A 20,909-nucleotide genomic window follows, 5' to 3' on the forward strand; every position below is an offset into this window, starting at 1 on the left:
TTATAAATTATTTTATTTTTTATTTTTAAAAGAGGCAGCACACAAGCAGCAGAGATAGAGTGATAGAGAGGGAGAGAGGAAGAGAGGATCTTAAGCAGGCTCCATGGAGCCTGATGTGAGGCTCGATCCCATGATCCTGGGATCATGACCTGAGCTGAAATCAAGAGTCGAAATCAATAGTTGGATGCTCAATCAACTGAGCCACTCAGGCACCCAAAGGGGTATTTTTAATACTCAAAGCTTAATCCTGCCCTTAGTCTCATAAAAGTAGTTGCTACAAAGAGAGAAACCATTTTGAAAAGGAATATGAATGGCCACTTGTATAGTGGACAGAGCTCCAACTTTGGGGAATTCTTTTTGTATTGTACTTCAGGCTCTGGGGTTAGAGCTTGACAGAAATGAAATTGAAGTTTTGAACTCAGAACTGGGTCCACGGAAACCTGCATCTGTATGAGGAGAGACTGGAACCCTTGCAATGTGTCCCCAAGAAGAAAGACTGAGGTGAGAGACAACGGGTAGGGGACTCCGTACATTGGGATAAGGCTGGTGGGCGTGGGAGCCGTGATCAGTGCTTCCAAGTTCTAAAGATTCATTGCACACATTCCAATTCGTATTCTGTATCTTCAAGCCTCCACTCTGCCTTCTTGCTGGCTGTGCTGGGATGTGGGGTAGAGCTGTAAGATAGGAAGGGAGCCAATGTCTGCACAGGGGCAGACGGAGCAAGGGATGACTTGACCCTGCCCCGAGCCTGCCAAGCAGGAGTTAAGAGCCACAGAGGGCAAGCAAGAGCCAAAGGAGGTGCCTACTCTCCAGTAATCCCCAGAGCCCCCTGCGGTGGGGATTAGGATCCCTGACATCATCTAATGAAGACTGAAATCTTGGTCATTTTGGCTAGAAGAGGGATGTGAAGCCCCGAACGGCCACAGAACATGGGTAGATGGTGAAACGCTTTCCAGTGAAATGTTAGTGAACAACGCAAGGCTGCGTGAAGTTGTGCCTAATGGTGGTGGCCAGGCTCTCACTCCTGCAGCCAGACCAGACGGGACAGCTGAAGTGATTAGGAAGATCTCGCAGCAGAGAGAGGTCAGGGTGGGCTCTGAGAGGACGAATGGGCAGAGGCAGCAGGGACCCCTGAAGGACACCCCAGGAAAGAAACCCACAGAAATCATGGTCTGCTCCAAGAGTCAAACATGTTTTGTTTGCATTCAAACTGGCTTGTTTTTCCTTCTTACTCCCTGGGGTTTGTCCACAGGATTTCCTGATAACTTGATAAGGCCTGCTACTTTGCCATCATCTGGTGCATTTTCTAGACCACAAATTCCCAACCAGTGTGCCCAGTATTGGTGCAACGCTAATGCCTTTGTCCCTCCGGGCTGTCTGCCTGGTGGTGGTCACCTGCGACTGGAGCAGCCTGGGTGGTTATCACCAGCACACAGTCACTACCCGAGCCAGCACTTCCTAGGTGTTCTGTAAAGCAAGACCTGTTGGGGAGTTCTACAGCCTATATGTTGGCAAGTGACCTTGACCATGATCAAGATGAGCACAGAGCCTTTGGACTGTGGGATCAACTAGAAAAGAAGTTGCTGAAGTTGCTATTTCTCTTCCCTTAAATGTACTTCCTTCCTAACTTCTATTTCCGGTGTGGAATTTTCTAGAGAGATGAGGAACCCAGAGTCAGAGGGTGGTGAAGCGAATTCCATAGCCCTTGTAGCAATGAGGGATAGAAGGAAAATGCCTGCTGCCATTGTGGAAGGCTCCCTAGGGGTTGGAGAGCAGGTCTGTTGTGTGTGGAGGTTTCGGGGACAGTGACCCGCACAGCAGGTCTGAACAAAAGTGAAGCAGGATTCAGGTCACAGGGTGGGGAGGGACCATGACAGTTGTGGCTTCATTCTGCCATGCCCACAGCTTACGGTAGGTGCCAAAGCAAGTCGATGAGTTGTATCACTCGCCTATTTTCCTCCAGGAGGGCAATGGACAAGATGCAGGAGGCGACATGGGGGCGAATGGACATCAAGGTCAGTGGGCTGTGGATGTACTTTTCCCATTTTGTTTCCACATTTGTCTTGTGCTGCTTGTCATTCTCCTGCATTATCACTGCCTCTAGTCCCATTTCTTATTTCTGTAATGTTTATTTATTTTGAGAAAGGGATACGAGAGCGAGAGCGAGAGCGAGAGCGAGAGAGAGAGAGAGAGAAAATGAATGAGTAGGGGAGGGGCAAAGAAAGCAAGAAGAAGAATCCCAAGCAGGCTCCACACTGTCAGCGCAGAGCCCGGTGCAAGCCTCGAACCTATGAACTGTGAGATCATGACCTGAGCTGAAATCCAGAGTCCATGCTTAACCAACGGAGCCCACGGAGGTGCCCTCTCTATTCCCAGTTTCATCTGTGTCCCCTAACCAGCCTCCTGTCACACAGCTCCGTCAATAAACACTCTGGCCACAAGAGGGCAGCATTTGGAAGCAGTGAACGTAGAATTCCTGGCCGCTGCCAGCCCTCGCAGGGCCAGGCCCCCTGGCTTCTTGGATTTTGCTTACTCTAGCAGCAAAACTATAAAAGGGACACAAATTTACTGCTGAAGTCCTATTGAGTGACTCCTTCATCTCGTCCCCTTGCCAACTTTTAAAATAAATCATAAATATTTAGGGTATAAATATCAACTTGGCTTCGTAACAGGCCGTGCCTTGGCCAGTTTTCTGACAAAACTTACACAGAATATAGAACGCAAATAACCTAGATCTTGTGAGTGATTCAGGCAAGAGGGCTGCTTTGCTTAAACTGTGCCTGCTTTTATTATGCAGCTGAAAAGTCTGCATAATATATTCTACCCGGGTTTTTTTTTCCCCCAAAAGGATTGCACAAGTCATTTGTTAACTTTTTCAGTACCTTCTTCTTGGATACCTAATTAATGTCATGTGCTTGGTGGACAAGGAGAGGGACCGCAGCAGGAAGAGAGAGCAGGTGACATGGATGGGTGGATGGCGTGGGTTTGGAAGAAAACCCAGAGTTTTGAAAAAAGGAAGAGAAAGTTCTAGAAAGGGAAAGCATTCGGGAAGAGAGAAGACACACACCACACATGGTGTGTGGGGCACAGGAATCTGGCAGCATCCTCAGGTGACAGCTAAGAATAAGTGAGAGTGCGGAAAAATCTTCCCAACATTTAGAAAAGAAATTGAGGCTGCATTTAGCGGATAACAGACCGTAAGGGGCAACAAACAAGGGGTTGGGGCTAGAGAGCACGGACCGCCTTGAGTGTGTAATCCACACATAGAAGGCACTCGTGTCCGCCTTAATGTCCCAGTGTTACCAGCATGTAAATCTCACTCACTTTTGAACAAGGGCCCCCACATTAAAAAAGAAATCTCTTAGTGTTTATTTTTGAGAGAGACAGAGCGTGAGTGGGGGACGAGCAGAGAAAGAGGGGGACACAGAATCCAAAGAAGGCTCCAGGCTCTGACCCATCAATCAGCACAGAGCCCCACATGGGGCTCCAAATTACAGAAGATTCTGACCTCAGCAGAAGTCAGATGCTTAGCTGACTGAGCCACCCAGGCGCCCCAGGGCCCCCACATTTTCATTTTGCACTTGATTCTGCAAACTGCGTAGTGGGGGGTTCTGGATATGTGGAAGTTTGGGTAAAAGTAGGACTCGGGAGTATCCAGATCCCGAGATCGTGCATAAGGGTCTCCACGACGCCCTGGGAAGCTTGAATTTCTGGAGAAAGTGTATAAAGTATGTGGTTATAATTCCCGAGGAGACTCATGCTGATGGTCTTTTAGGGAAAGGCTATTCACACTTCCAATTAAGGAGGGATGGCGGAGGGACGCATTGTTCCAGGAGCTTATTGTTTTGTGGGTCAGGAGAGGTGCTTCGGCCCGGACCTCATGGCCTCACTTAGGCTTAGGGGTACCTGGTGCTCAGTCCTTTCCTTTCTGGACCTCAGTGTCAAGTGTGGGGGGAGGCTAAAGGGAGCTTCGCAGGCCTCCTTTAAACCCCACGGCAGGCAACGTGGTGTCCGGTGTCCGGAAGAAAGGCACCTCCTCAGGAAGTAGTTCGGCATTTGAACGTGGTAAAGCCTGTTAGTTTTCCTTTTTGCTTTCTAAGTATGCTGTCAGGCTGAGAAGCCCTCTCCAGTCCTGCTGCCCCAAGATTCCACAGACTCTCAAATTTCTTCCAAACCTTTTTTTTTTTAAGTAGGCTCCACACCCAATGTGAATCTCATCACCCTGAGGTTTAGAGTCTCACGCTCCACCGACTGAGCAGCCAGGCACCCTGACTTCGATTTCTTCTAACAATATTTAATTTTTCTATTTAGCCCTAAATCGTCTGCAATTTCATTATTTATATATAGGGATCTAATTTTTTCCCCTTCAATGAAGTGTTCCAGTGTCATTTATTAGCTTCTCCCATCTATCCACATGTCCAGTTTTGACATCCCTTCCGGTCTCCTGAACGGCTTTCCCATCTCTGCGACATCATCGCGCTGTCTACAGACTAGATCTCTATCACATATTGGGACACGATATGGCAAAGGCCTGTTTCTTTTCCAGTTTTTTCCAGGTCTTCTTACCGATTTCTTCTTCTGGATGATTTCTAGAATCAAGTGTGTCAAATCACATACATAATTTTGTGAGGCTATTGTTATCGAATCAAACTGAAACTTCCTCCGGAAGAATCCCCATTTTCACACTGCAGGGTCTTTCCTAGAAACACAGTCTGCAATTTGTGCTTAAAATTACAGATCCTCAACCCTAAGTTCCTTTCAACCCACCCGTGCTAATTGGTTTGTTTTGCCAATAACAATCTTTTGGCACATTTCCTACTTTTTGAGGAACTCTTGATATCTCTTTTCAGGGCTATGTGTTTTCACATAACCAAGGATGGGGCAGAGAATACAAAACAAATTAAGAGTTTGAAGTCAATAAAAACTTCATACTTAGATATTTTCTAACTACTAGGAGACTTTGCTTCTTAAATTTGGGTTGTTATTTTGAACTGTTTATTCTCCTAAGTGGTATGGAAAAGATTTAGAACATTTTGCCTTAGAGACTGAGGAAGTTCATATCAACGATTCTTCTATAATCAGGTAGTTAAAATATAAAACCAGATGAAATTAAATGCCAAACATTGCAAATCAATATACAGTTGGAAAAGCACTCATGTTACGTAGCTCACTATTTTTTTTTTGCAGAAAACCAAAACCGTCCACAATACCCATCTTGTAAAAGGAGGATATTCAAAAAGAAGAAACCCGTTTTTATTCAGCAAGTTCGCTTATTCCACCGTCCAACCTAATCAAGGCATGTGATTAATATTCCCTTAAAATTGTACCAGGAAAAGTGTTTTCACTTAGATTTAATGAAAAACACTTGGAAGCAATTGAGCACTATGGCGAGGTGCTGGTGATTATCCTTGCTTATCAATTAGCATGGGTTTAAACAGTATTTGACAAAGTTTTTAATCTCTCTTTCATAACAATGTTGCATCAAAAGGGAAACAAAAAGATTGACAAGTGTCAGAGGGCATCTAGCTTGGGAAAGAATCCAGAAGCCAGAAAATTTGGGAGTCAGAGATGGAGGACCGGATAGTGGGAGGGAAAAGTGGAGCCCAGCAGGGGGCAATAGAGGCCCTCTCTCTCTCCCTCTCTCCCCCTCTCCCTCTCTCTCTCTCTCTCCTTCTCTGCCTCTCTCCCTCTCTCCCTCTTTCCCTCTCTCCCTCTCTCCCTCTCTCTCCCCCCCCTCTCCCTCCCTCCCTCTCTCTCTCTCTGTCCTTCTCTCTCTGTCTCTGTCTGTCTGTCTGTCTGTCTGTCTCTCTCTCTCTTTCTCTCTCCCATGTGCAGACAGTTAGCTGGCTTCTGAGCCTGTCCTTAAGACAAACCTAACGTCAGGGATCTATGGTCTCCTCGTCGCCATGGAAACTAGGATAGCCGGAGTCAGGGTAGAACAGGAGGAGTAAAAGTTTATAAGTAGGATCTGAACCCTCGGAGGACTTTACTTTTCCAAATCACTGGGACTCCTATTCATAAAGAACACACATGTTTCAATAGCCTCTGGACGTGTTATTGTGAGGATCTTTTCATGCATGAACTACTAACGACAGTTTGAAAAAGCACAAATTTAAAAATCCCAAGCGTTCTCAGGCAGAGTCCTGAGAGAACCAAAATGTTACTCATAGGAGGGATTTGGAAGAGGGAAACTTCTCCAGTAGTTTGGATTGGTATTTCCAGGTCACACCAAAGTACGAGACTGTTCTATAGGATGTTTCTCACAGATCTGTCGAGGAAAGAAAAAGGCCTTTCTTTCACAGTCTTTATTTTTCAAGTGTAGTTGGTGGAAATAATACAGATTTTGGAGCTTAAGGGTTGAACTCTATCCATGACTATTTAAAGGATTTGGGGTAAATTACTCCTTCTTCTTTTGCCTCGTTTTTTTTTTTTTAATGTGTAAAAGAAAATGAATATTCGTATTTACCTCCTAGGGTCCTGAGGAGTCACTGCGAAGTGTGCTGTGATATTGTGATTTATAATAAAGTATATATTTTTGGCCTTTGTCTCTGTTTCTGGCACCTGGGTCTTAAAACCCTTGGAATTTCCCAAGGGATAAGCACCCACAAAGGTGTGCCCTATCATGTTAATGAGGTGACTGCGGAAGCCCTTAAGGAAGAGGACTGGCGGGAACCTTCATTCCCGCCCTCAGAACTTTAGGGAGGGGGATGGGCTTGAGTCAGCCGCCCAAGGCCAATGATTTATCCTGTCTGTGTCAGGAAGGTTCCATGAAACCCAAAGGACGGGTTCTGAGAGCTTCCTGGCTGGTGAACACACGGCCACCTGGGTATAGTGGCGCACCAGTACGGGACACGGGAACGCTGAGCCCTGCCCCAGCGCCTTGTCCTATGCAGTTCTCCTGTCTGGCTGTTCCTGAGTCACCTCCTTTTATTATAAGCCGGTAAGTCTGGTAAGTGAACTGTGACTTTGAGTTCAGCGAGCCGCTCTAGCAAATTTGTCTGACCCAAGGAGAGGTCTTTGGAACTTCCAGAATGTACCCGGTCATTCAGCAGCACAGGTGACCCCCTGGACTTGCAACCGGCATCTCAATTAGTAGGGCGGGGGAAGGGGGTAGGGGGATTCCTGCAAGATGAGTCCTTAACCTGAGCAGTTGTCTCCAAGTAGTTACTGTCCGAATTGACTATTTAAAGAACACCAGCAGGTGTCTATGAAGTTGTTGTTGGTCTCAAAACCAGCCTCCCACCTCCCCATCCCCAAGGAACTGGATGTAGACAATTAAGCACTTAGAATTGTATAAAGTGCTCAACTGGCACTGGCCAGCGTGGCAGAGACCGCTGGTGCTTAAAACCTGTCTGTTCCATTACATTTCCCAGTCTCCTCTGCATTTATTTAGGACCCAGTGCCTGAATCTACCCCACAATGGGATCAGCAGGACTGAAACAATTAAGAACCAGTATGCTCTTAAGGTCTCTTTCCTGAGGAAGAAAACTTGGAGGCTACATGGCTCCAGGGTGGAGGAGAGCTACCCAACCGCCATCAAGGTATGATGATGATGACAAATTATTGTGTTATGTCTTTGAGATTCCAAGGTTAACTTTACCACAATGTAAGGACAACATAGATTTGATTTTTAGAGTTTCTTTATAGTTACTGTTAATTCTAGATAATAATCAAGGTAAGTAGCTGATTTTTAGTTTATTTATTTGTTTGTTTTGAGAGTGAGAAGGCATGCAGGTATGGTAGGGACAGAGAGCAAGGGAGAGAAAGAGAATCCTAAGCAGCATCCATGCTGTTAGCCTAAGAGCCTGATGGGGGGGCTCAAATTCACAAACCATGAGATCATGATCTACACCGAAATCATGAGTCAGTTACTTAACCGACTCAGCCATTCAGGCACCCTGACTTTCAGTTCTTAATGCTGTAAGAAGAATGTAATCTTCTTGAGAGTAAGGCCTTTTTCTTAATTAGCATTGAAACACCAGTTTAGAATAATGCTTAGTCCATAATAAATGCAAAATACAGACTGTGTGTGTGTGTGTGTGTGTGTGTGTGTGTGTGAAGGCGCTGTTCATTTTTCCATATACATAGAACTCGTGCTGCATTGTGTAGTACACAAGAAACTAAAACCAGCTCTTTGCCCTCAAGGAATATATAATCTCAACTAGCTCTCTTCTATTACTATTCCCACCTTCCCCCCCCTTGCATAAACCAATGGCATTGCTGCTTTGATGCCACATTTAAATGCTAATTTATGCCTCAGCCTGAAGATGTGCAGATAATGGAGTGCTCAGCAAATGCAGCAGAAAGCCGGGACATGGAGTGATATCTCAATAGGTTAGAGAAAGAGAGGGACGTGGATTAGAGAAATAGGTTAGTAAAACAGCTGGAGGAAAGACCCAGGATTCTCGATGTGAGACCATGCATACTAATGAGGCAGGACCAGACTATAAGAATAATACGTGTTGGAGAAGAGGAAGAAAGAAAATGCATGGTGGTGCCATGGTAGACCACCCAGATCTCTGCCTTAAGAGTATATTAACTCTTACCCCAGTCCCTTGGACTGTTGCATTCAGACTTTCTCAGCTGAGATCCCTCCAGAAACTGCCTTCAGCTGAAGAGAGCCATTTAAGCCAAGGTTTCAACCTTTCTCCAGAGGCAGCCCATAGGCAATGATTGATTGATGTTAAGATACGAGGGCTGGGCCTCTTGCCTCAATGCAGTCCCTCTGGGCCATCCCAGCTCAATGCATCCCATGGGATTCTCAGAGGTCTCTACCTGGGTCCATCTCCTGGCTGACCTCTCTTCTGGTTTCCCTAGTCTAGCTTCCCTTACTTCCCCTAAGATAGCTATTCCAAAAGTAGGCCCAATGCTTCCCACATGCAAATATCCACCTTGAAATTTGCTCTGTAACAAATAGTAAGGGTGAGACAAATGTAGGGAAGGTCACTCAAGCCAGGAGGAGGTTACACTTGTTGTAGTAGGAAAAGAGAGTTTCTAATGGATGCCGAGGAAGAGAGTCTAGGAAGGATTTGGCCTGGAAATAGAATGGAGAGTAGGTGGAGGTATTTGCTGGAATGTGTCTAGTATTTTGAAGTCCACTTAGGACTCTGAGCTAAAAGTCTAATTAAAAATAAAAGGAATGAAATCCGTCCTTGACTCCATTTCAAACAGCATCATTTGGAGTAGCCAACATTAAATGTGAATTGTAGGTTTCCCAAAGAGAATCTCAGCATTTTGTGACCTTTCACCATGTAGAATTGGGAGTGCAGGAGAATGAGCAACTAAACGAAAGACACGACCTGATATGGGGAGCGGGCCGGTGCTGCCTCGTTCCTCCCAGTCAGGTCTTCGTGTTCAAGGGTGGCATTGGCCCTGGAATTAAAAACCAGCTGATAGTAGTGTTCTGCCAGAGCCCACGCAAACACACAAGCCAGGACAGATAGGCAAGAGCAGCCACGTAGACATAAGCTATGGAAAACGTTGATCAACTAATAGTGTAGGTTGTTTGATATGGTAACATTTTCAGACATAACCTAGGTAACATTTAGGAAATCGTCTCTCCACAAATAGACATTTTCTCTCTTCTCAAGTGTTTTGTTTCCTAACTCTTGTTTCTAAGACGGTTATAGGACATTGAGAACACCAGAACATCATGTCTTAAATCTGATCACTATTCCAATGTAGGTCATTTGACAGAAACCACACGCAAATCTCATAAATGTTATCAATGGAGTTTGGAAAACCATTATTTTGACTGGAGTAGTTTCTAGAAGTGTTTATTGAATATTTAAAGAAAACTTTGGGGAAGAGCTTAGCCCCATAAAATGTTTTCATAATGGGGCCATTAGCTCAAGTGAGTTTGGCATGCTGTACTGGTGATCCCAGACTGGCGGAGCAGATGTTATAAGGTGTCTATGTGGGAATTCATGTCTACAGAGGGAAGAACAAAGATGGGGCGTCCTTCAGATAGGATGTGTGCAATGAATAGTTTTGACACTGATGAGTTCAGTAGGGTGGGAATTACCTACTTTCTTAACTCTTTCAGCAAATGTTTCTTGAGCCCCTGCCCCCACACTTTGTGCCAAATGCTCATGGGAAGATATTGAACAAATTTAGAAAGAATTAGAACTGGTAAGGCTTTCTGAATTTCGAAAGATGAGGGGAAAGACTAAAGGGATGAAGGGCTTGGGGAGAGAACTAAAGTTAAAATATTAATTTTAGGCAAATTAAGAGAGCTGAATGGGGACAGATTGTCCAGTGCCTTTCCTTTATATGCCCCAGGTACCAGCAGCTGTGTGAGCAATCCTGTGACTTCTGGGACCAGAGGCATATGTGGCCTCAGGAAATAGGGGAGTCTGTCCTGGAGTCAGGCTGTGTGAGTTGACATCACAGTTTTATCCCCACAACTACAGGACTTTGCTGGGCTCCTTCATAAATGGGGTCATGCTTGGATAGTTGCTAGAAATTAATGAAATATGGGGGTACCTGGGTGGCTCAGTTGGTAAAGTGTCATACTCTTGATCTCTGCTCAAGTCAGGATCTCAGGGTTGGTGAGTTCAAGCCCCACGTCAGGCTCTGTGCTTTCAGTGTGGAGCCTGCTTGGGATTCTCTCTTTCCATTGTCCTTTTCCTGCTCTCTCTTTCTCTCTCAAAATAAGTAAACTTTTTAATATATAAAAAAGAAATTAATAAAATATTGCATGTAGGGTATTCCACACCTTGCCTCTCATTCCCTAAAAGGGAAGAAAGGTTCATGAGCTATATGACAGGATACATGCTGTGTATGGAGAGAGAAATTCCTGGGGAACATGAAAGGGCACCTGTCCTTGGCGTGGTTTTTTTCTAAATGTTCCCTAGGGGGTGACAATGGAAAAATCATGTGACCCCACAGCCTAAGGAGCAAGGCTGGGATGCATTCTCTTTGGGCCCTTCCATCTCCCCACACACATCCATGCCAACATGGAATTGCTTTTCTCACGAGTGTGTAGCTTATAGAATGTCTTAGCTTCTGATAGACTGCAGGTACCTTCTGGAGAGACTGAAGCAATTTTCTCCATTTTTGCTTAATAGGAATAATTCAGCCTAAGTGCCAAGTCTGCATAAATACTTTCTGCCAGATGAAACAGTTTATAAATCCTCAAGAGCTTTTTATTCTGCCTGGAAAACCCTTTCCACTCTCTGTCTGCCATGAAGGCCTATTGTACGAGAAGGCCTCACACTCTAAAGAACAAAGGCAAGGACTTGGTTGGGTTTTTTTGTTTTTAATTTAATTTAATTTACTGTGTAGAGAGAGAGAATCCTCAGCAGGCTCCATGCTGCCAGAACAGAGCCTGATGTGGGGCTTGATCCCATCAACCTCAAGACCATGACTCCAGCCCAAGTTGAGTTGGACGCCTGACTGAGCCACCCACATGCCCCAAGCACTGGGGTTTAAAACAAACAAACCAACAAACAAAAATAGGTATCACTGTTCAGCAAGACTGAGGATTGCTCTGACTCCCTAGTCCTGTCCACTTTGGGCATAAATGCATTAGCAAGAGCAGAAGTGAGCCAGATTCTCAGGAGTGCCCTGTCAGCACTGCTGCGTCCTTGCTTGTCAGGTGACAAAGGACTTCACTTCTTTTTTACTTTCACCCTCAACTCCTGACACATCTGAACTCTTCCTCTTGGGTCTTCTCTGGCCTTTGAGGATAACAAAGCAGCTGTGTGTTAAGCAGAGGGAAAGTAGCCTTTGAAAAGGTTATTTTGGCTTTCATAAGCTCCAAGAAGGAATAAAGAGAAGTGATTTAACTTGCCCCAAATGACAGTATATTCTGACAGGAGGGAAGAATAGCATAGTTGGGGGTTTTCTCATTGTTGTTTTTGGCGTCATTCAGTAACTCCCATCTGATGCACCAAAGCCAGCGGAGAGAAGGGGTGTTCACCTCCTACCCTCTCTTCTGAGCAGGACACGTTGCTTTCTAATTCTTCACTCCTCTTACGTCATTCTCCAGACGTTAGCATGTGTGTGAGCTATGGAGAATACATAGAGATAGCTCTGTGTTTTTCTTCATAAATATTTTTGTGTATCATTTACCTTAATAAAGGCCCTGGGGAAGAAACTTCCCAACGTGGAGTTGGGAGACGATTCTTCATGAGCCTCTCAAGTGTCTGCACATATTGCCAAAGAAACACTGATTGTACTTTTTTCTGTGCCATATTTCTAAGGATATTATAGATCAGTCTTGTATAGTAGTGTCTCTCCCACTAGAGCCAAGTGAAGACAGGTTCACTGCCCATTATCAAAGATCCAGGTTACCCGAGCTGAGGTATAATCCACTGTGGCATAACCCACTGAATGTGCCAGTGTATTATGGCTTTCTTCACAGTGCCCTGTGGGGCCTAAGACTACTAGCATAGAAATGGTACTGCTACTTCAGCGTGTAATAATAATTAGCTGTTCTTTGTCTCTGATCCAAGAGACTTGTGTCTTCGGCTAACCTCCATGAAACTGTGGCAAGCTAACATGTTTGTATGCAAGTTATAATCTCTATCCCTTCCCAGTTGTTGACCCATAGCCCCAATTTAAAAATTATGAAGATTTACTAATGTCCAAAACTCCTGACAAGGATTCTTAGTGTGTTGATGGTGTATCAAACTGGTCAGGACGCCCCATCGCTTTTCCAGATTCTCCAAAAGTACCCTATGTGTGTGCCACATAGGGTAAGTGCACTCATTCATTGTTCTCTTTGAACCGTTATTTCTGGAAACTTCATAAAAGTTTGCAAAAAAAAAAAAAATCCTACAACTTTCAGACTACTCTCTAAATCTTTGATCCATGCACTAAGGATTAAGCCCTACAAATGGCTATGACAATTTGTGTTCACGAAGAACACAAAATGTGTCTCTGTTACCATTGTATAGATTGGTCTACTTATTCTGAGTCAGTCACCTATGCAAATCAATTTATGCATTCACTTCAAAGTATATTTCACAGAAGTGCATGAGTCAGGAACATTCCTGCCTTCACGAAACTCATATGTAGGTTAGTGGGAAAATGATATGGAAAATAATGACATAAAAATTACTTAATAAGTTATAAATACTGCAAGTGAAATAAGGACTATGGAGTACTATGAAACATGATAGAGGATGTGGTCAGTTATTTTTAAAAAATTTATTCTCTGAGATGTCAAAAGCAGGATAGGTTAGCAAATAATGACATCACAAAATTACAAAACTTTGAACTGAGATCTTTTCCCTTCCTTTTTTCCCCCTGGGATCTTACAGATAAACAAAAGGCAAGAACTGAAATGTCTCTGTTCTTCACAAATTTACCTCAATAAAGTAACATTTTCACTCAGTGAAGTAGATTTTTGGAGGCTTTCAGGAAAATCAAGAAAATCTCTGTAGAGAAAGAAGACATTGCTTCACTGACCATTTTTGAGGAGATGCTGAAGTGTGTGGGGGCAGTTGTGTAGGGATTAGAAGCCGTAAGTGTACACAGTAAGATAGATTTGAGATCTGAGTTTTCACAGTTTCTCAATCATGTTTTCTAGCTCTATTTAGGTGGCTATAGTTCGTGATAAACAGCTGAACTGTTAAGTATTAAATTAAGTCATTTGAAATAATGAGGAAGGAGCCACATATAAAACAATGGATAGTTTACAAACAACGTAAAGTTCCATAAACACAGAAATTTGTACAATTTTCTAGTCAATTCTCAGCTTCTTCCAATTCACAGGTTAACGTGAGCAGAAAAATGGTAAAATAGCAGAATTGGCTGGTAGTCTAGAGGCATAGGGAGTAGTCTGTATGTCCTATGTGTCTGTCACTTTGTCCCTGTTCCTCTCTCTTTCTCTTATGCGTGTGAAGTATATTTAGCTCCTCAGTTTTCTGAATAATTCAAACATTTGTGTTTGAATTCGTGAATTATTCCAGATTATGCAGATAATTTGCTAAAATCACACTTTGGCCTCATGTTGGCATGTTTAGTGATAAAATCCAAGAAATAAAAGCTATCTTCAGGTGGGAATGAAGAATGATTGAGGGATGGTTAAAAAAAAAAAAAAGGTATTATTATGTTCATCTAGATTAAAGGAACCTAATCCACTTGAAATTACTCTTTTAAGATGGTGCCAGAAAGGAATTTCTTTTTCTTTGTAATAAGGATAGGACTTGAAATAACTTAACTAGCAATTAGTTACTTCATGGGAAAGCAACATCTCATTTGTGTTTGCATTATGAAAAATTGAAGGTGAAGAAGCGAAGATGCAGTAGACCAGCTCTCTTCTTCTGTGAGTAGCGGTAGAGGAGGCTGAGACTTGCTCATGGCCACAGCATGCAACACCGACCCTAGCTCTCCAGCACACCCTCTGACTCCCTGCTCTTGATTCGGGTTGGATGACCCTCACTGAACCACGTGACTCACATTGGACAGGGATTATTCTCTAGGATTGTCTCTTGCTCCCGAAAGGGAACACCTCACAGACTGCTACATGATTTCTGGTTTGATTTCAGAGCAGTATTAGAGAAGTGTGTTTTCTCTGACTCTTAGTAGCCCAAATGGCCTCTCATTTTGTGAGACTTTGATCCTTGCCTTCCAAGTCAAATAAAAGTTCAAAAGGCTGCTACCCTTTCTTTTATTTCTTCATCGCTTGTGAGGGAGGGAATCCTGGGGTGAGGCATAGTTGGGATAAAATGCCTTTTGATGTAAAGGCAACACTTTATTATGTTGCCTGTGTTTGGAAATATCCACATGGTATTTACGTTCTTTCTTCACATCCAACACTGGCATCTAACAAAGTTCTGTTGTTTCCTATAGGAGTCTTGGTAACTGCTATGACTTAATATGACTTACAGCTTGTAGAATGATAGAAACGACAACTCCTGTTGTGATTTTATAAAGGAAATCCTCTTGCTGGATACGAGTCTCATGGTGCCTGAACAGAAAGCAACTGGATTGGATTTATAAAGGCATTGTTAGTCCAATCTATCCCTATAAGAGTGGATCTAAGTGAAACTACCTTGAGAATTTGTATAAACAATTTCCATTTTTTAATGTTTATTTTTATTATTTATACACTGAGAGAGACAGAGCATGAGCATGGGAGGGGCAGAGAGAGGGGAGACATAGAACCTGAAGCAGGCTCTAGGCTCTGAGCAGTCAGCAAAGCCTGACACAGGACTTGAACTCAGAAACCGCAAGATCATACCTGAGCCGAAGTCTGACATTTAACCGATGGAACCATAGAGGCGCCCCTAAACTACCACTTAATGACAATTGAAACTAAAACAAATATTTTCTTCTTTGAAAAGCTATCCTACAAAAATTTCCACTGACAATTTGAAGTGTTGTGAATCAGTGAGACCTTATAGATGGTAAAACTTTGGATGCATTTTTAAGTGGGCTAGAGTAGGGGCTCTTGCTGGATTCCTTCTGTCTCCTAGGCTTATAAAGATAGAGACATTTACCTTAAAGATTCATTTTGGGACTAACTATATCATAATCAGTGGAGGAATTTCAAAAATACTACAGATTTGAAGACACTAGTCCCGGGGCGATATTGGGCAATATGAGGTATGACTTTTTCAGTCAATATGAGACAAAGCTTTGCAGTCAGTACTACTTATGTCTCTTATTTGATTTTAAGATGCCACTTTTGGGAAATAGTTTTTCAATCCCTAAGATACTTCAGGTACTTTTTCCTATAATGCTTTTTCATGAAAACATCAAGAAATAAAATAATTTTTAATCATGTCAAAATGAATATTCTATTGCTCTTTTTTTTTTTTTTGGTTGGTTTTTATTTTTTAAAAAAATGTGGTAGTGGCAAATCACTTGGGGTAAGAGCCAGCTTAGGCAAACTTGGGTAAGTTGTCAAATACCTTTTAGGTACTCTTGAGCAGCCCTTTCTTTGTCCATGGTTGCCTAGGTGTCTGTACGAGTCAGGACAAATTAGGTTATATCCTGGAAACAAACAGCCCCCAAATCTCAGTGGCTTGTTGACTGTACAGGCTACAGACCCATATGACTGACTGTGGCTTTGCTCCACAACATTTCCTCTGGGGCTCAGGCTAGCAGAACAGGCTCTGTCTAGAACATTGCTGGTTATTATGGTGGTGACAAAGAAGACATAGTGAGCCACGTGCCGGCTCTTAGAGCTTCTGTCCAGGCAGGGTCACACAGCCACGCCTGAATTTTCTGGGGAAGGGTGTGTAATCCCCCAACAGGAAGGGATAGCAAATATTTGAGAGAGTGTACCACATAAGTCTTTTCAGAAAATAAATAGTGCTGGTCTTAAACCAATAGAAAACAAGTATTTATTGAGTACCTACCAGGTTCCAGACACTGGGAATACTTTAGTCAATGGAAAATACAAAATCTCTGAACTCCTACGACTTTCCCTGAAGGAGTGGAGGGGAAATAAAAGTAAATATCGTTCTCTGAAGTAAAACAAAGAGTAGGTAAGAGTGTTAAGATTGTAGGGAGTTCTATTTAAAGTCATCAGGGAAGTGTCTTGTGGGATCTTTGAGTATAGAATTTAAAGAAGAACATGGAGTCTGTTCTAAAACCTGTAGCCAGAGGCTTTGAGATAGGTAGCAGTGATTGTAAAGATCCTGAGGCAGGAAACTGTATGGACTGATAGGAAGTACAGAAAGTCCAGAGTGGATAGATAATTCCATTCCAAAAAGGAGAAATAGAAAAGAAAAAAGAGGTAACAGGTCTCAAATAAGTCTAAACTTCAAGGCAAAGTCCATGAGATCTTACGGCTCAAGCATCATCCTCTTTGGCTTGAGGTCTACCCTCCGGGTCCAGAGGGGGCAGATGTCCCACCTTCCAAACACACTGGAGCGGAAGTCTCACCTCATGGACCCACTAGGGTTGCAAGCTTGCTACTGAGGCTTTGCCCAGTTGATGTGAGACCTCCCAAAGGCTCTGAGCAGCCCCATACCCACAGCTTTGGCAGAGACCATCTAGCTGTTGGGAATTGAAGTGATGGCGTCCCCTTCTGAAAACAAGGAGGTAGTGGCGATCGTCTCTGATTCTAAGATTTTGTCTTGCAAACCCATGAAGGCCACAGTCTTCCTTTACCCTTCCAATCTCTTTCTGCTTCTTCCGTTTTAGCTTCACAATTCCATCTTTAAGTCATTCCTATTGTCTCACATTTTACTGTGAGCAGTCAGAAGGAGCCAAGCCATACCTTCAACACTTTGCTTTGAAAATACTTAAGCTAAATAGTCCATTTCATTGCTCACAAATTCTAACTTCCATAAAACATCATAACAGAAACACAATTCAGTCAAGACCTTTGACACTTCTTAAGAAGGATTTCTTTGTCTCTGGTTTTCAGTAACATGGTATTCATTTCTTTCTGAGACATCATCAGAATGGCCATCGTTGTCCATATTTCTACCAACATTCTGTTCAGGATTATTGAGAAAATCTCTAAGAAGCTGGAGCTTTCCTATAGCTTGCCCCCTCTCCTGAGTTTTTACTAAATCACCTTCAGTGGTCTTCTCTGGGCAAGATAGGTGTTTTCTAGAATGTACCTCAAAAATCCCCCAGCCTCTACTCAATGTCCAGCTCTAGAGCTGTTCAGGTATTTGTTAAAGCCGCATCTCACTTTCAATACCAAAATCTGTCTTAGTCCATTCAAAATGATAGGAAAATAAATAAATTTATTTCTCACAGTTCTGGAGGCTGGGGAGTCCTTGTGCACAAGGCACAAGTCTGTCTGGTGAGGGCCACTTTCTGGTTCCTAACCAGCGGTTATCATGCTGTGTCCTCTGATGGTGGAAGGAGTGAGGGAACTCTCTGAGCTCTGATTTGTAAAGGTGCTCACCCCAAGAATGACATAATCAACCCAAAGGCTTACCTCCTCTTCAGGATCAGGATTTCAACATATGAACTCTACGGGGATAGAAACATTCAGTCTAGACGAAGTCTGTTGGTCATTTTGTGAGAGGCTTATGTGAAGTTGGCAAGAATTTAAAAGCTTGTCTTGAGTGATAACGGAAACAGAATTTGGAGAACAAATGGAAAGTCTGTTTTAAAAGGTGTCATTATAAATGGGAACAGGTAGCTAAGGCCCACTGCTTATTAGTTCTTTTCTATTGTAATTGTATCATTTTATACTTACCAGCAGTACTTTGAAAGTCCCATTTTTTGCCACATCTTTGCCAACACTTGGTATGGTCAGCTTTTGTTAATTCTAGCCATTCTAATGTATATATAGTTGTATTTCAGTGTGGTTTTAATTTGCATTTCTCTGATGACTAATGATATTGATCATCATGTCCTGGGGTTCTTACCCACTAGTATAGCTTCTTTTGTAAAGTATCTCTTCAAATTTTCCACTTTCTTTAGAGGTTCTCAGTCTATAATTGGGTTGGAGGAGTGCTTCATGTATTCTGGATACAAGTCCTTTGTCTGGTATCTGGTTTCCCAATAGTTTTCCATCCTCCGTGGCCTGCCATTTTATGTTTTCTCAGTGGTGTTTTTCAGTAAGAAAATGTCACTAATTTTGAGGACATCCAACTTAACAATTTTTCTTTTATGCTTCATGCTTTGAGTATTCTATTTAAAAAATATCTATCTACACCAAGGTTGTAAAGATTTTTTTATGCTTTCTTCTAGAAGTTTTCTCATTTTGTGTATTATGCTTGGGTCTATGATTCTCTTTATGTTAAATACTGGGTATCATGTGATGTGAGGGTTGATGCTTGAATTTGCCCTGGGATTTTCCATTCGATTCAACAATATTTGTTAAAATTAATTTCCCATTGAATAGGATTGGCAACCTAGTCAAGACTCAATTGACAATACATATTAACTTTACTAAATAGTTGGGCAGTGATCTGTCTTCCTCTTTTTTAAAAAAATATATTTGAGTAAGATTGGTGTCATGTCTTCCAACAGTGCTTGGTAGAATTCACTCGTGAAACCACTGGGACCTGGACTTTGTCTTGCTGGGAGGGCTTTCATAATGAAGTACTTTGCTTTAATAGCTGTAGAGCAACTCATATTGTTAATTAATTTTAGTATGTTGCATTTTTTGGAAATGTATTCATCTTCATATTCCAATTTTTTAGCATAAAGTTATCCATAGCATTGTCTTACTGTTCTATAATGCCTGTAATATTGGTAACCCTCTTAATTGGTGATATTGGTGATTTTTATTCTCTCTTTTTTTTCTTGATTAATCTTGGTAGAATTTTGTCAATTTTGTTGATCTTTTCAAAAAGCCTGGTTTTGGCATTGTTTAGTTTATTGTCCATTTTCCATTTTATTGATTTCTATTCTTATCTTTATTATTAGTTTGCTCTTCTTTTTCTAGTTTCTTGAAGTGAAACTCAAGTCAGTGCTTTTAGATCTTTCTTTCTAATATAACTCTGGTTGAAAATAAATTGTCCATAAAGACAAGGGTTTGTGTGTGCCTGTGTGTGTGTGTGTGTGTGTGTGTGTGTGCGCGCACGCGCGCACACTCTAATTCTATTATATTCATCTATGTTTAGCTTTAAGCCAGTACCATATGGTATTGATAACTTTAGATTTGCAGTAAGTTTTGAAACAGAGAGGTATGAGTCTTCCAATTTCGTTTTTCAAGAACGTTTTGTTTATTCTGGGTCCATGAGTGAGCGGCGTCCCACAGATTTGAAATGCTGTATGTTCATTGTCATTCAAATAAAAAATGGTTTCCGTTTTAAAATTTTATTTATTTGAAGAGAGAGAGAGGGACAGAGGGAGAGAGAGAGGGGGAGAGAATCCCAAGCAGCTGCCACACTGTTAGTACAGAGCCCGATGGAGGGCTTGAACTCAAGAACTGTGAGATCATGACCTGAGCAGAAGTCAGGAGTCAGATGCTTAATTGACTGAACCACCCAGGTGCCCCCTGCCCCCTGCCCCTGATTTCATTTTTAACCTGTGACTATTATTTAATTTCCAGATATTTAGGACTTTCCCAAGACGCATTATTGTTATTGATTTCTCATTTACTTTTTTTCTGGTAAGAGAACTCACTTTATGTAGTTTTAATCCTTTACTTCTACAAAAACATGTTCCATGGCCCCACATATGATCTCTGTTTGTCAGTGTTCTCTGAGTACTTGGGAGAAAAAGCTGTATCCTCTAGTTTTTGAATGCAGCCTTCCGTAAATTAGATCAAGATGGTTGATAGTGTTGTCCAGGTCTTCGGCATCTCTGCAGGTTTTCTATCTCACTGCTCTCTCAGTGGCTGAGCGATGGGTGTAGACACCCCCACAGCTTCAGGCTGTGCTTAGGACCTGCACTGGCTCATACTGAGAAGTGGGGCGTGCCCCTCTCCAGCTCTACCCTTTGAGGTTCTTCTCTCATGCTGCAAGCCCTGGAAACTTGTATTCCTCATTCCCCTGGCTACATATATGGGATATTTCTCGGGATTTTAGCCACTCACAGTTATCACTGATGTAGCATTTGAGACCAGCATGCTGTTGGGGCAAAACCACAGGAGAGAAGAGAAAAAAGGAGAAACTCATCCCAATGCCATTACTTTACCAAGTTGTGACTCTTTCCACAATCAGAATGTTTGTTGTTTTTCCTCCACTTTTCAGGGTCCTCAAGTAGTTCTGTGTGTGTGTGTGTGTGTGTGTGTGTGTGTGTGTGTGTGTGTGTATTTTATCTAGAGTTTTCAGTCATAATCCATGAGAGAAACAGGGCATATGTGGATGGAGATTTTATGCTTTGCCAGTATTGAAATGCCCAAAAAGTTCTAGAAGTTTTATGTAGAAAAACTTGATCTTTTTCACCAGAGATTCTGCATCTTGTATTCTTTTCCCTATAATGTCTTCCTTATCCCCCCAAAATACAAAAGTATATATTCTAAGTATATATTCTATATTGTTTCTTGTTGCACTTTCAAAGTTCTTTTGTTTAAGTATGCTCACTAATCC

At 42.5% G+C, this 20,909-nt stretch overlaps 2 long non-coding RNA genes across 2 annotated transcripts in view; both read left to right on the forward strand.

The window, feature by feature from the left end:
- Positions 1-393: 393 nt before the first annotated feature.
- Positions 394-5,284, forward strand: LOC115294629. Its single transcript, XR_003910009.1, has 3 exons — positions 394-501; positions 1,964-2,015; positions 5,188-5,284. It is a non-coding gene; the product is annotated as an uncharacterized LOC115294629 (long non-coding RNA).
- A 2,136-nt stretch (positions 5,285-7,420) lies between these two features.
- The window catches only part of LOC115294477, a 58,593-nt gene continuing 45,104 nt past the window's right edge, over positions 7,421-20,909 (forward strand). Inside the window, exon 1 of the long non-coding RNA XR_003909902.1 lies at positions 7,421-7,541. This is a non-coding gene — a long non-coding RNA (uncharacterized LOC115294477). The remainder of the gene's footprint in view (positions 7,542-20,909) is intronic.

The sequence above is a fragment of the Suricata suricatta genome, chromosome 6 (assembly GCF_006229205.1).
Source record: "Suricata suricatta isolate VVHF042 chromosome 6, meerkat_22Aug2017_6uvM2_HiC, whole genome shotgun sequence".
NCBI classification, from domain to species: domain Eukaryota; kingdom Metazoa; phylum Chordata; class Mammalia; order Carnivora; family Herpestidae; genus Suricata; species Suricata suricatta.